The 13,811-nt window shown below is 44.0% G+C and overlaps 6 non-coding genes across 6 annotated transcripts; all 6 read left to right on the forward strand.

Annotated features, from left to right (window-relative positions):
• Window positions 1–670: 670 nt before the first annotated feature.
• trnaw-cca (transfer RNA tryptophan (anticodon CCA)) lies at window positions 671–742 on the forward strand. Its single transcript has one exon. It is a non-coding gene; the product is annotated as a tRNA-Trp (tRNA).
• A 1,974-nt stretch (window positions 743–2,716) lies between these two features.
• Window positions 2,717–2,788, forward strand: trnaw-cca (transfer RNA tryptophan (anticodon CCA)). The gene has a single exon. It is a non-coding gene; the product is annotated as a tRNA-Trp (tRNA).
• Window positions 2,789–3,716: 928 nt separating this feature from the next.
• On the forward strand, window positions 3,717–3,788 carry trnaw-cca (transfer RNA tryptophan (anticodon CCA)). Its single transcript has one exon. It is a non-coding gene; the product is annotated as a tRNA-Trp (tRNA).
• Window positions 3,789–4,757: 969 nt separating this feature from the next.
• trnaw-cca (transfer RNA tryptophan (anticodon CCA)) lies at window positions 4,758–4,829 on the forward strand. Its single transcript has one exon. It is a non-coding gene; the product is annotated as a tRNA-Trp (tRNA).
• Window positions 4,830–5,800: 971 nt separating this feature from the next.
• trnaw-cca (transfer RNA tryptophan (anticodon CCA)) lies at window positions 5,801–5,872 on the forward strand. The gene has a single exon. It is a non-coding gene; the product is annotated as a tRNA-Trp (tRNA).
• Window positions 5,873–6,800: 928 nt separating this feature from the next.
• On the forward strand, window positions 6,801–6,872 carry trnaw-cca (transfer RNA tryptophan (anticodon CCA)). Its single transcript has one exon. It is a non-coding gene; the product is annotated as a tRNA-Trp (tRNA).
• Window positions 6,873–13,811: the final 6,939 nt, after the last annotated feature.

The raw sequence follows: 13,811 nt of genomic DNA on the forward strand, positions 1-13,811 counted from the left end.
ACAAGGAGATCACACTCCTCAGTCTATCTGGTAATGTCGTTTTCGGGGATCTGGAGAGGAAGGTCAGATGAATTGTCCAACTTCAGATTCAGGAGCAACATTGTGGTTTTCGTCCTGGCCATGGAACGCTGGACCAGCTTTATACCTTTAGGTGGATCCTGGAGGGTGCGTGAGAGTTGGCCCAACCTATCTACATGTGTTTTGTGCATTTGGAGAAGGGTTTTGATTGCATTACTCAGGGGCATTGCAGGGGGCACTCTTTGAACATCGGGTACCAGGCCTTCTGACACAATCTGTTAGGTCACGAATGACAGGTATCATAGCATAGTCTGAATTGCCGGCAGTAAGTCGAGCTCATTTCCGGTAAGAATTGGCCTCTGCTAACGCAGCCCTTTATCACAACGTTTGTTCATAACAGTTCTGGACAGGATTTGTAGGCACAGCCAAGGTGTTTTGTGAGGATCTGTTTTGGTGGCCTAAGGAGCAAGTCTCTTTTTTTTTTTTTTTTACAGAGGATGTGGTCCTGTTTGTTTAATCAGACAGTGATCTCTGTTGTTTTATCTGTACATCACTGGTGTTGCGTCGTTGAACAGTTTTATTCAGGTCATTGAATGTTTGTGTTAGTTAAGGTTTACCATCGGCTCATTTTCTTTATCATTTGTTGACACCTGACTCTGTGGCGCAATGGTAGCGCTTCTGACTCCAGATGAGAAGGTTGTGTGTTCAAATCACATCAGGGTCAAAGACTTCTACTTAAATCTTCAAGGTTACACATCCATCGTCAGGACTGTAGATGTTTGATCATCCAAACTCCAACAATGAATAGGGCAACAATAACCCTACATAAACCAACTGGTTAAAATCAGTGCTACAGAAAGCCCGCGTTTATTGTAGGCACTCAATTGGACCAGAGAACTGCCATTGTGCTATCAGTTCACCACTTGTGTTGCATCATTGAACAGTTTTATTCAACTCAATGAATGTTTGTTATAATTAAGGTTTACCCTTACTAAAAAGGAGACTGCAGAGTGTGTTCCAACAACAGGGAGGTCACACTCCTCAGCCTCCCTGGTGAGGTCTTGTTAATGGTTCTGTAGAGGAAGGTCAGACGGATTGTCAACCCTCAGGTTCAGCTGGATCAGCTTTATACCATTAGGGGAATCCTGGAGATGTACGTGAGAATTTATCCAACCAATGAACATGTGTTTTGTGGATTTGGAGAAGGGTTTTGGCCGCATTACTCAGGGGGCCCTGTGGGTGGCACTCCGTGAGTATGGGGTACCAGGGCTCCTGACACAGGCTCTTAGTTCCCCGAATGACCGGTGTCATAGCTCGGTCCGCATTGCCTGCAATAAGTCAAGCTCATTTCCAGTAAGAATTGGACTCTGCTAAGGCTGCCCTTTATCACCAATTTTGTTCATAACATATATAGACAGGATTAGTAGGCACAGCCAAGGTGTTGCGGGGATCTGTTTTTGAGTTCTACGGATCAGGGCTCTACATTTTACAGAGGATGTGGTCCTGATGGTTTTTTCGAACTGTGATCTCTGTTGTTTTATCTGTACATCACTGGTGTTGCATCTTTTAACAGTTGTTTTCAGGTCAATGAATGTTTGCCAAACTTAAGGTTTACCTTCACATTTTTCTTATTTTCTGTTTTATAGGCAGGTGACTCTGTGGCGCAACGGTAGTGCGTCTGACTCCAGATTAGAAGGTTGTGTGTTCAAATCACATAAGTGTCAAGGCCTTCTACTTATGTGTTATGTGACATAACACCCATCAGGGATTTAGATTTTTTTTTTCATCCAAACCGTGCAAAGATAGAAAGGGTAACAATAACCTTATGTAAGCCGACTGGTTCAAATCGGTGCTACATGAAGCCATAGTTTATTGTAGGCCCTCAATTGTACCAGAGTACTGTCGTTGGGCTATCACTAAATCACTTGTGTTGCATCATTAAACAGTTTTATTCAACTCAATGAATGCTTGTTATAATTAAGGTTTACCCCTAATAAAAAGGGGGCCGCACAGTGTGTTCCAACTACAAGGAGATCACACTCCTCAGTCTATCTGGTAATGTCGTTTTCGGGGATCTGGAGAGGAAGGTCAGATGAATTGTCCAACTTCAGATTCAGGAGCAACATTGTGGTTTTCGTCCTGGCCATGGAACGCTGGACCAGCTTTATACCTTTAGGTGGATCCTGGAGGGTGCGTGAGAGTTGGCCCAACCAATCTACATGTGTTTTGTGCATTTGGAGAAGGGTTTTGATTGCATTACTCAGGGGCATTGCAGGGGGCACTCTTTGAACATCGGGTACCAGGCCTTCTGACACAATCTGTTAGGTCACGAATGACAGGTATCATAGCATAGTCTGAATTGCCGGCAGTAAGTCGAGCTCATTTCCGGTAAGAATTGGCCTCTGCTAACGCAGCCCTTTATCACAACGTTTGTTCATAACATTTCTGGACAGGATTTGTAGGCACAGCCAAGGTGTTTTGTGAGGATCTGTTTTGGTGGCCTAAGGAGCAAGTCTCTTTTTTTTTTTTTTTTTTTACAGAGGATGTGGTCCTGTTTGTTTAATCAGACAGTGATCTCTGTTGTTTTATCTGTACATCACTGGTGTTGCGTCGTTGAACAGTTTTATTCAGGTCATTGAATGTTTGTGTTAGTTAAGGTTTACCATCGGCTCATTTTCTTTATCATTTGTTGACACCTGACTCTGTGGCGCAATGGTAGCGCTTCTGACTCCAGATCAGAAGGTTGTGTGTTCAAATCACATCAGGGTCAAAGACTTCTACTTAAATCTTCAAGGTTACACATCCATCGTCAGGACTGTAGATGTTTGATCATCCAAACTCCAACAATGGATAGGGCAACAATAACCCTACATAAACCAACTGGTTAAAATCAGTGCTACAGAAAGCCCACGTTTATTGTAGGCACTCAATTGGACCAGAGAACTGCCATTGTGCTATCAGTTCACCACTTGTGTTGCATCATTGAACAGTTTTATTCAACTCAATGAATGTTTGTTATAATTAAGGTTTACCCTTACTAAGAAGGAGACTGCAGAGTGTGTTCCAACAACAGGGAGGTCACACTCCTCAGCCTCCCTGGTAAGGTCTTGTTAATGGTCCTGTAGAGGAAGGTCAGACGGATTGTCAACCCTCAGGTTCAGCTGGATCAGCTTTATACCATTAGGGGAATCCTGGAGATGTACGTGAGAATTTATCCAACCAATGAACATGTGTTTTGTGGATTTGGAGAAGGGTTTTGACCGCATTACTCAGGGGGCCCTGTGGGTGGCACTCCGTGAGTATGGGGTACCAGGGCTCCTGACACAGGCTCTTAGTTCCCCGAATGACCGGTGTCATAGCTCGGTCCGCATTGCCTGCAATAAGTCAAGCTCATTTCCAGTAAGAATTGGACTCTGCTAAGGCTGCCCTTTATCACCAATTTTGTTCATAACATATATAGACAGGATTAGTAGGCACAGCCAAGGTGTTGCGGGGATCTGTTTTTGTGTTGTACGGATCAGGGCTCTACATTTTACAGAGGATGTGGTCCTGATGGTTTTTTTGAACTGTGATCTCTGTTGTTTTATCTGTACATCACTGGTGTTGCACCTTTTAACAGTTGTTTTCAGGTCAATGAATGTTTGCCAAACTTAAGGTTTATCTTCACATTTTTACTATTTTCTATTTAATGGGCAGGTGACTCTGTGGTGCAACGGTAGCGCGTCTGACTCCAGATCAGAAGGTTGTGTGTTCAAGTCACATCAGGGTCAAGGCCTTTTACTTATGTGTTATGTGACATAACACCCATCAGGGATTTAGATATTTTTTTTCATCCAAACAGTGCAAAGATGGAAAGGGTAACAATAACCTTATGTAAGCCGACTGGTTCAAATCGGTGCTACAGGAAGCCATTGTTTATTGTAGGCCCTCAATTGGACCAGAGTACTGTCGTTGGGCTATCACTAAATCACTTGTGTTGCATCATTAAACAGTTTTATTCAACTCAATGAATGCTTGTTATAATTAAGGTTTAAACCTAATAAAAAGGGGGCCGCATAGTGTGTTCCAACTACAAGGAGATCACACTCCTCAGTCTATCTGGTAATGTCGTTTTCGTGGATCTGGAGAGGAAGGTCAGATGAATTGTCCAACTTCAGATTCAGGGGCAACATTGTGGTTTTCGTCCTGGCCATGGAACGCTGGACCAGCTTTATACCTTTAGGTGGATCCTGGAGGGTGCGTGAGAGTTGGCCCAACCAATCTACATGTGTTTTGTGCATTTGGAGAAGGGTTTTGATTGCATTACTCAGGGGCATTGCAGGGGGCACTCTTTGAACATCGGGTACCAGGCCTTCTGATACAATCTGTTAGGTCACCGAATGACATGTATCATAGCATAGTCTGCATTGCCGGCAGTAAGTCGAGCTCATTTCCGGTAAGAATTGGCCTCTGCTAACACAGCCCTTTATCACAACATTTGTTCATAACATTTCTGGACAGGATTTGTAGGCACAGCCAAGGTGTTTTGCGAGGATCTGTTTTGGTGGCCTAAGGAGCAAGTCTCTTTTTTTTTTTTTACAGAGGATGTGGTCCTGTTTGTTTAATCAGACAGTGATCTCTGTTGTTTTATCTGTACATCACTGGTGTTGCGTCGTTGAACAGTTTTATTCAGGTCATTGAATGTTTGTGTTAGTTAAGGTTTACCATCGGCTCATTTTCATTATCATTTGTTGACACCTGACTCTGTGGCGCAATGATAGCGCGTCTGACTCCAGATCAGAAGGTTGTGTGTTCAAATCACATCAGGGTCAAAGACTTCTACTTAAACCTTCAAGGATACATGTCCATCGTCAGGACTGTAGATGTTTGATCATCCAAACTGCAACGATGGAAAGGGTAACAATAACCTTATGTAAGCCAACTGGTTAAAATCTGTGGTACAGAAAGTTGACGTTTATTGTAGGCCCTCAATTGGACCAGAGTACTGTCATTGGGCTATCACTAAATCACTTGTGTTGCATCATTAAACAGTTTTATTCAACTCAATGAATGCTTGTTATAATTAAGGTTTACCCCTAATAAAAAGGGGGCCTCACTGTGTGTTCCAACTACAAGGAGATCACACTCCTCAGTCTATCTGGTAATGTCGTTTTCGGGGATCTGGAGAGGAAGGTCAGATGGATTGTCCAACTTCAGATTCAGGAGCAACATAGTGGTTTTCGTCCTGGCCATGGAACGCTGGACCAGCTTTATACCTTTAGGTGGATCCTGGAGGGTGCGTGAGAGTTGGCCCAACCAATCTACATGTGTTTTGTGCATTTGGAGAAGGGTTTTGACTGCATTACTCAGGGGCATTGCAGGGGGCACTCTTTGAACATCGGGTACCAGGCCTTCTGATACAATCTGTTAGGTCACCGAATGACAGGTATCATAGCATAGTCTGCATTGCCGGCAGTAAGTCGAGCTCATTTCCGGTAAGAATTGGCCTCTGCTAACGCAGCCTTTTATCACAACATTTGTTCATAACATTTCTGGACAGGATTTGTAGGCACAGCCAAGGTGTTTTGCGAGGATCTGTTTTGGTGGCCTAAGGAGCAAGTCTCTTTTTTTTTTTTTTTTTACAGAGGATGTGGTCCTGTTTGTTTAATCAGACAGTGATCTCTGTTGTTTTATCTGTACATCACTGGTGTTGCGTCGTTGAACAGTTTTATTCAGGTCATTGAATGTTTGTGTTAGTTAAGGTTTACCATCGGCTCATTTTCATTATCATTTGTTGACACCTGACTCTGTGGCGCAATGGTAGCGCGTCTGACTCCAGATCAGAAGGTTGTGTGTTCAAATCACATCAGGGTCAAAGACTTCTACTTAAACCTTCAAGGTTACATATCCATCGTCAGGACTGTAGATGTTTGATCATCCAAACTGCAACGATGGAAAGGGCAACAATAACCCTATATAAGCCAACTGGTTAAAATCAGTGCTACAGAAAGCCGATGTTTATTGTAGGCACTCAATTGGACCAGAGAACTGCCATTGTGCTGTCAGTTCACCATTTATGTTGCATCATTGAACAGTTTTATTCAACTCAATGAATGTTTGTTATAATTAAGGTTTACCCTTACTAAAAAGGAGACTGCAGAGTGTGTTCCAACAACAGGGAGGTCACACTCCTCAGCCTCCCTGGTGAGGTCTTGTTAATGGTTCTGTAGAGGAAGGTCAGACGGATTGTCAACCCTCAGGTTCAGCTGGATCAGCTTTATACCATTAGGGGAATCCTGGAGATGTACGTGAGAGTTTATCCAACCAATGAACATGTGTTTTGTGGATTTGGAGAAGGGTTTTGACCGCATTACTCAGGGGGCCCTGTGGGTGGCACTCTGTGAGTATCGGGTACCAGGGCTCCTTACACAGGCTCTTAGTTTCCCGAATGACCGGTGTCATAGCTCAGTCCGCATTGCCTGCAATAAGTCAAGCTCATTTCCAGTAAGAATTGGACTCTGCTAAGGCTGCCCTTTATCACCAATTTTGTTCAAAACATATATAGACAGGATTAGTAGGCACAGCCAAGGTGTTGCGAGGATCTGTTTTTGTGTTGTACGGATCAGGGCTCTACATTTTACAGAGGATGTGGTCCTGATGGTTTTTTCGAACTGTGATCTCTGTTGTTTTATCTGTACATCACTGGTGTTGCATCTTTTAACAGTTGTTTTCAGGTCAATGAATGTTTGCCATACTTAAGGTTTACCTTCACATTTTTCTTATTTTCTGTGTTCTAGGCAGGTGACTCTGTGGCGCAACGGTAGCGTGTCTGACTCCAGATCAGAAGGTTGTGTGTTCAAGTCACATCAGGGTGAAGGCCTTCTGCTTATGTGTTATGTGACATAACACCCACCAGGGAGTTAGATTTTTTTTTTCATCCAAACAGTGCAAAGATGGAAAGGGTAACAATAACCTTATGTAAGCCGACTGGTTCAAATCGGTGCTACAGGAAGCCATAGTTTATTGTAGGCCCTCAATTGGACCAGATTACTGTCGTTGGGCTATCACTACATCACTTGTGTTGCATCATTAAACAGTTTTATTCAACTCAAGGAATGCTTGTTATAATTAAGGTTTACCCCTAATAAAAAGGGGGGCCTCACAGTGTGTTCCAACTAAAAGGAGATCACACTCCTCAGTCTATCTGGTAATGTCGTTTTCGGGGATCTGGAGAGGAAGGTCAGATGGATTGTCCAACTTCAGATTCAGGAGTGTTCTAAAATAAAATGTTTTATTTTATTTTAATTACCTTAAAAGACTCAAAGTCTCTTTTTACACTTTATATTTATTTAATCAGGATCGTTGTCAAGTCGACGCCAGAAACAATGAAACACAACTTGAATATCAGATGAACAACAAGGCTTTATTCAACCGGCATTCATACAAGTTATCAATCATGAACGAAACATTTCTCTTACCGTTGCTTATGGGTGGAGAGCTGAACACCCCAGTTAGAAAACGTAATCCATGAACCTCGTCAAATAGAATCCTTCAAACAGCTCTAACAGCTCTGAGCTCTGCTCTGCTCCTTATACATTCCCTGATGTGCGTGCAAAGCTGCACACCTCCACCAGGATTACCTTGATTACATCCTCATGATCACATTATGTTCGGCTCTACCATGATTATCCTCATGATAAGTGTGATTGACAAACAGTAGTGATCAATAACTTATATAAAGCAATTATACAACAGATGACAAGTTCATTTTTATTACATTCCACTCTTGAACTTTTCATCTAATTTATGTAACATCATGGATCCATCACCATTTCCCCATCAAAACCAACGTCATTTATAACATACCTTGTAGTTCCACTTTAATTTTCATCGTAGTCTTTGCATTATTACCCAATTTATTTCTCTTCTTAATCGAATAACATACCAACAAATAATAAGATTACACAATGTTAGAATGCTGATTATAATTAATGCTGCAATCATAGGTGGAATTAGCACTTTATTAGCGGTACTCGACATGCCTGTAAATATATCCCACCAATGATGAGCGGAAGCCTGTTCAATCAATGTAGCAACATGTTTTATTTCCCCTTGTGCCACAAGAGTAGACACCATGAGCCTGGAAAGGTTGGACCTATGAGAGTCAATCAATTTTGCCACTTCAGTGGAACCATCCAATGCGCATTTGAATTGTTCCAGTGAGAGTGTCCAAGGGGAGTGTAAAACCTCCCATTGTATCTTAGTCAGCCGACTAGATACAGTGTAATTACTCAACCAATAGGTCACGTTATTCCATTCCCACATATGTATACCCTTGAGACAACCTGAAAAGGGAACTGAAGGTACCTGTGGGGAATTGGTCATTGTAGCCACGCATAAGGTGTTAGGACCCACCTGCCAAAACTGTTCCTCTGGGGGTGTGACCGTCCAATCACAGAGTACGACCCTTGAATCAGTGAAACATGGATTGCTATGTCCTTTTACCAATGGGCAGGCTAAACCCTTATCAGTCTCATCACAGTGTTTTACTTCATATGTTCGATTTGTTTTAACATCCCACCACTCTCCACTAACATGGAGATACCAAAACCCTTTAGTGGTTATCACCGGCAGTATCTGATATCTACACACAGTCATTACTGATGTCATATTATACTGATCCCAGTATCCAGTACACATAGATTTATTACAAATCGTCATTTCTGCATGTAGCTGTAGCCATAATGAACTACTGATGTTCCATAATGTTCGCCATGCATGATAGTTATTACTCATTACCTGTATTTGAAACCTATTTCTCTGTGTCTCAGCATGAATAGTCTGCAAGGAACAGACTGTCCAATTACCTATGTGTGACAAATTATGCAATGCATCATAAGTTTCATTCCAAAGCTTTAGATTCCATTTAAATACACTTTTCCACACATCACTTCCTTCTAACTGACTAGATACAGTCGAAGGCATCCATCTTGCAGTCTTGGTGACAGCTTGTGCGGTGTATTCTCCAGTGTTGGACAGCATAGTTCGTGTCACCTCATTGTCTGCTGTGTTAGCCAGACCATACAAAGTTCCAGTTCCTCCTAGCACGGTGTCATACCATGCTCGCCTCCTCCTGTTACAAGGCGGAATAGGAGGGAATTTCACAGTCCATCGCACATATTCGGCTACCCTTATTTGTCCCATTTGTTGACAAGTGTGAACCAGGGGAGCTACAGCTGTCTGCGTAGCTCTGGCTGTGTCGGGCAGCACCCAGAATATGTACAAATAGGCGTGTCCTCCTGTGATTACAGTTCCATTCCTGATCCGGAAATCGCGATCAACCTTCATACTCCAATTTGTGCCATTTTGTATGCAAGTACCATTCCCCTGATGGTATGCACAGATGCGCGCTGCAGAATTAAAGGTTACTGTTGATCCTTGAACCAACACCCCCGGGCTGATCACCCTTCCTCGGATTTTAAGACATCCTCTGCACCGGTACATCTTACCGGTAGATGTTAGGTTTCCCAAGTAGCAAGCGTCATTTGCTCTGCATGTGAATGTGCCTTGAGTGCGGTTGGACATACTGCTAACCAATTCCAGATGGCCCATGACCCCTTCTTCCAACACTTGTCCTTCCGTGAGCCCCTACCAGAAATGTGCCCTCAGTGCGATGACAGCGAGGACATGGAGGACGATGACCAAACATCCGACACCACCAGGTCCGCGGAGCCCATCCATCGCCTCGACAAGGGTTCAATCCTTTTGTAGGGGAAGGGGACCCAGTCAACCACCGTCACTCAGACACCCGCCTATGGGATACATACAAAACTGCAGATAGAATGACAAGCATTAATTTTCTCTCCTGTAACATTTGTTTATCGGAATATTAATCCATTTTTCCTCTCCGGGGAACAATACACTTACCACAGCATCTTTTCCCTGTGCAATAATCTCTCCAGCTCTGGGAGGACCATTGAGCTGCTCCACCCACACTTTTGCCCCCGCAGTAAAGTCTGATGATCCAAACCCAGTTTCACCCCTCTGAGTGATAGTGGTAGGTTTAGTAATCTCTTCAACTTTGGACATTACACACCGTTTGATTACTAACTGAGCTATCTTGTCTCCTTTTTCCAGTACCAACGGTTCTTTACCTGTATGCTGACACACCACACCTATTTCCCCTTGATAGTCTGAGTCTATTACCCCAGCTAAAATGGTTAGACCCCTCAAAGCTAAACCACTTCTTGGACACACATGAGCATAAGTTCCTGGTGGACATTGAATTCCCAATCCTGTTTTTACCACTGTCACTTTATTGGTTACTAAAGTGATGCTTTCCAAGATTTTAAGATCTAATCCCACAGAGCCCGCAGTTGCTCTAACAGGGAGTTCTGCCTCAGAAGTTAGTTTCCACATTCGTATAGGAGGGTCAGTAGAAGTTGTTTCCCTTCCTGCCCTGGCAACCATTAGCATCAGTGGAGTAACTCCATCCCCCACGGGTCTGTTATTTAACTGATGTACTGCCCTAGTCAGATTTTCTCTCCATTTGTCCAAAGAATTAGTAACCGATAGTTTCCTTAGTTTCTCTTTCAGTAACCCATTCATTCTCTCAATGAGTCCACTAGCTTTCGGGTGATATGCTACATGATAGATCCATTCTACCGCGTTGTTCTCTGCCCATTCTTTGATCTTATTTCCAGTGAAATGGGTACCATTATCAGTCTGAACCTGCAAAGGTAGTCCATAATAGGTCTCTATTAATGACAGACATTTCAATGTAGCCTCCTGATTGGCGTTATGACACGGATGCACCACCAGTACCCCTGACACCGTATCCACGGCTGTGCATGCATACTTACAGTTTTTACTTTTTGGCAATGGTCCAATGAAATCAATCTGCCAACACTGTCCCGCTTGTTTACCTCGATGTATCTGTCCCTGTATATGTCGAGGGATTCTCTTTTTCTGATGTTGACAAGGTTCACAATCTTCTATGGCAGTTTTAATATCATCAATGATGAGATCTATTCCTCTGTCCCTCGCCCATTTCAATGTTCCCTGCACACCCCAATGTCCAGCAGTAACGTGAGCCCATTTGGCTAATCCAGGACTTGATTGTCTTACAGCCTGAATTTTCACTATCTTATCTACAGTCTGATTATGCAGGGATTCAGGATCATTGTTATTAGTATGAGCATCCACATGTAATACTGACACAGGAATATTTTGGCATTTCTCCCAAATGTCCTTCCATAGGTCAGCTCCCCAAACCTCTTTTGAATGTATCTTCCATTGTGTAGCATGCCAAGTTGGCATCCAAGTTAACATTCCTTGGGCTACTGACCAGGAGTCAGTATAAATACTTACTCCCTGCACCCCAGCCACCATTATTACCATGTGTACTGCTTTCAACTCCGCCCATTGACTACTCTTTCCTGTCCCTGTGAGTTCCATAACTTGTTGTGTACCAGGGTTAAATGCCCCAGCCTTCCATTTCCTGGTTCCTGCCACATATTGACAGGAACCATCAGTGAACCAGGCTCGCTCCTGCTGCTCTGGGGTGAGTTCGCTCCATCTTACCCCCAGTTTCACAGGAGAATCCTGGATTGGTTTTTCCTCAAAAGGCACTTCATCCATTTCTGGAACGTCTGCCACTTGCTCGTGGAGCATTGATACTCCTTTTTCTACAATGTTTCCCTTTATTTTATCAGGATTGCCATGAATTACCGAGGCCTCCGCCCCAGTGTCAACCAATGCCATTACTGTCTGTACTGATTTTTTCCAATAAATCTGTAATTCCACATGTGGTCTGATATCATTTATTGACCATCCTGAGGCACTGGCAACAACCTGAGCTTGACCTTCATCCTATTCATCATCATGTTCCCTTCGGTGCTGTTTTTTCTTTCTACGCTTCACTGCCGCCACCTGATAACACTCATCTGAACTCTCCTCCTCTGAAGATTCCTTGGGAGGGGCGGAAGGTTCAGCAGGCTTCGACGCCACCTCCCTGATCACATTCTGCAACATTCCAACCAATTCTGACACAGACATCCTGTCGTCCTTTTCAGGACAATGTCTGAACTGACAATGGACCTTCAGTCCCATTTGGCTGCATTTCTCCATCAATGCATTAGTGGGCAATCCATCAATCTCCTCAAACGGCACTCCCGCTTGTCGCAGTGCCCTCCACAGATCTGTTCTAGAGGGGCCCATTGCCCCCCCTTTACGACCCCTTGAATGTGGATCAATCCTGGGTTTATTTTCAGTTCTAGCTCCCTCTCTCCTCGTCTCAGACCAATCACCCAGCGTGGTGAGTTCGCCAAGACGATCTTTTATCGCGGCAAAAGTCTGGTCTGCCGCGCCAAACAACAAGCTGGTCACCATGGGTTTATAATGTGGTGGGGCATGTCTGATGAGGTGATCTCTAGTTGCCTTAGAGATGTTACAGTCCACCACTCCAGCTCCCCCGTTTCGAGCCACTTGCTCTCTAATAGTGAGTCTGGTGAGCCGCTGAATGGCATCTCTCACTGTCTGCCATTGCCCTTTAATCTCAGACCAGTCCGCCGTGGTAGGATAGATTACATGACATGCCAGAGCATATGCATCCCCCACATTGAAATCTTCATCAGCTGGCAATGCCCGGACTGTAGCCCGGTATTCAGCATTTATCTGTGCATCAGTACTTAATCCTGAAAATCTCATGGCATCACCGGCATCTATGGCTATATCACACGCGCCATCCTCCATAAGGCGATTAAGCCAGGAGTCAGTTGGTTCGCCTGGGCGCTGTTTCAGCTTCCCATTCATGTGATTTAACTCATCTTGTGAATAATCCTCTAGCGTTGTTAGCAGCCTAGGGGCGGGTTGTGGCTGCTGTTGTAACATCCTTCTTATATTACCCGCCTCATCGAGTTCCGGCCGTCCCTGATCATCCACCATATCTACCAGTATTGGTGGAATAATTTGCTGTTCTCGCCGACGCCTAGTAATAGGTCTTTGTTCTGACATCTTTATCCCCTGTAATGATGGATACAAGGGCTGAGGTGGTGGGTCAGGTTTAATCGCCCACTCCTCCTCCTCATCATCCCCCCAAAGATCCCCGTTCCATTTCTCTGGGTTCCAATCTTCACCAACATTCTTTACAAACGCCCGGATCTGAGCAGGACCTGCTCTACGAGGTCGCTTCTTTTCCTTCCTTTGCGCTCGAGACACAAAAGTCAGCGTTTTATCCAAAACATTCTGAGCATGCTTTAGCTCTTTCCCCATCACACACACTCTCTGCTCAAACTCTGAGCATGATTTTTCAACTTCTTCAGCATGGATTTTCTCCTGCGCCGCTCGCTCTCTACAACTGCTCAATTCTAACTCCTGTTTTTTCCATGCTTCTGCAAAAAGCCACATCATATCTCTCACTCCTGCCAGCGGCGCTTTTTCTTTAACTTCTATCCGCGTCAAACGGTCCAGCACCACGGCGGGGCTGACCACTCCATTTAACTCTCCCCACGGCCCAGGGCGTCCACCGCGCTGCCTTAACATATCACCAATGGTTCGGAACTCCTCCGTTTCCCAGCCGGGAATCGGCACGGGAATCGGCGTTCCCTCCCCAGAAGCACTCGGCTCCTTTTTGCTTCTCCAAAAACTCTTCATTGTTGCTGGAATAGCTTGACTGATCCTGTTCGTGACGCCAAAAATGTTCTAAAATAAAATGTTTTATTTTATTTTAATTACCTTAAAAGACTCAAAGTCTCTTTTTACACTTTATATTTATTTAATCAGGATCGTTGTCAAGTCGACGCCAGAAACAATGA

The sequence above is a fragment of the Nothobranchius furzeri genome, chromosome 2, assembly GCF_043380555.1.
Source record: "Nothobranchius furzeri strain GRZ-AD chromosome 2, NfurGRZ-RIMD1, whole genome shotgun sequence".
Taxonomy (NCBI): Eukaryota; Metazoa; Chordata; class Actinopteri; order Cyprinodontiformes; family Nothobranchiidae; genus Nothobranchius; species Nothobranchius furzeri.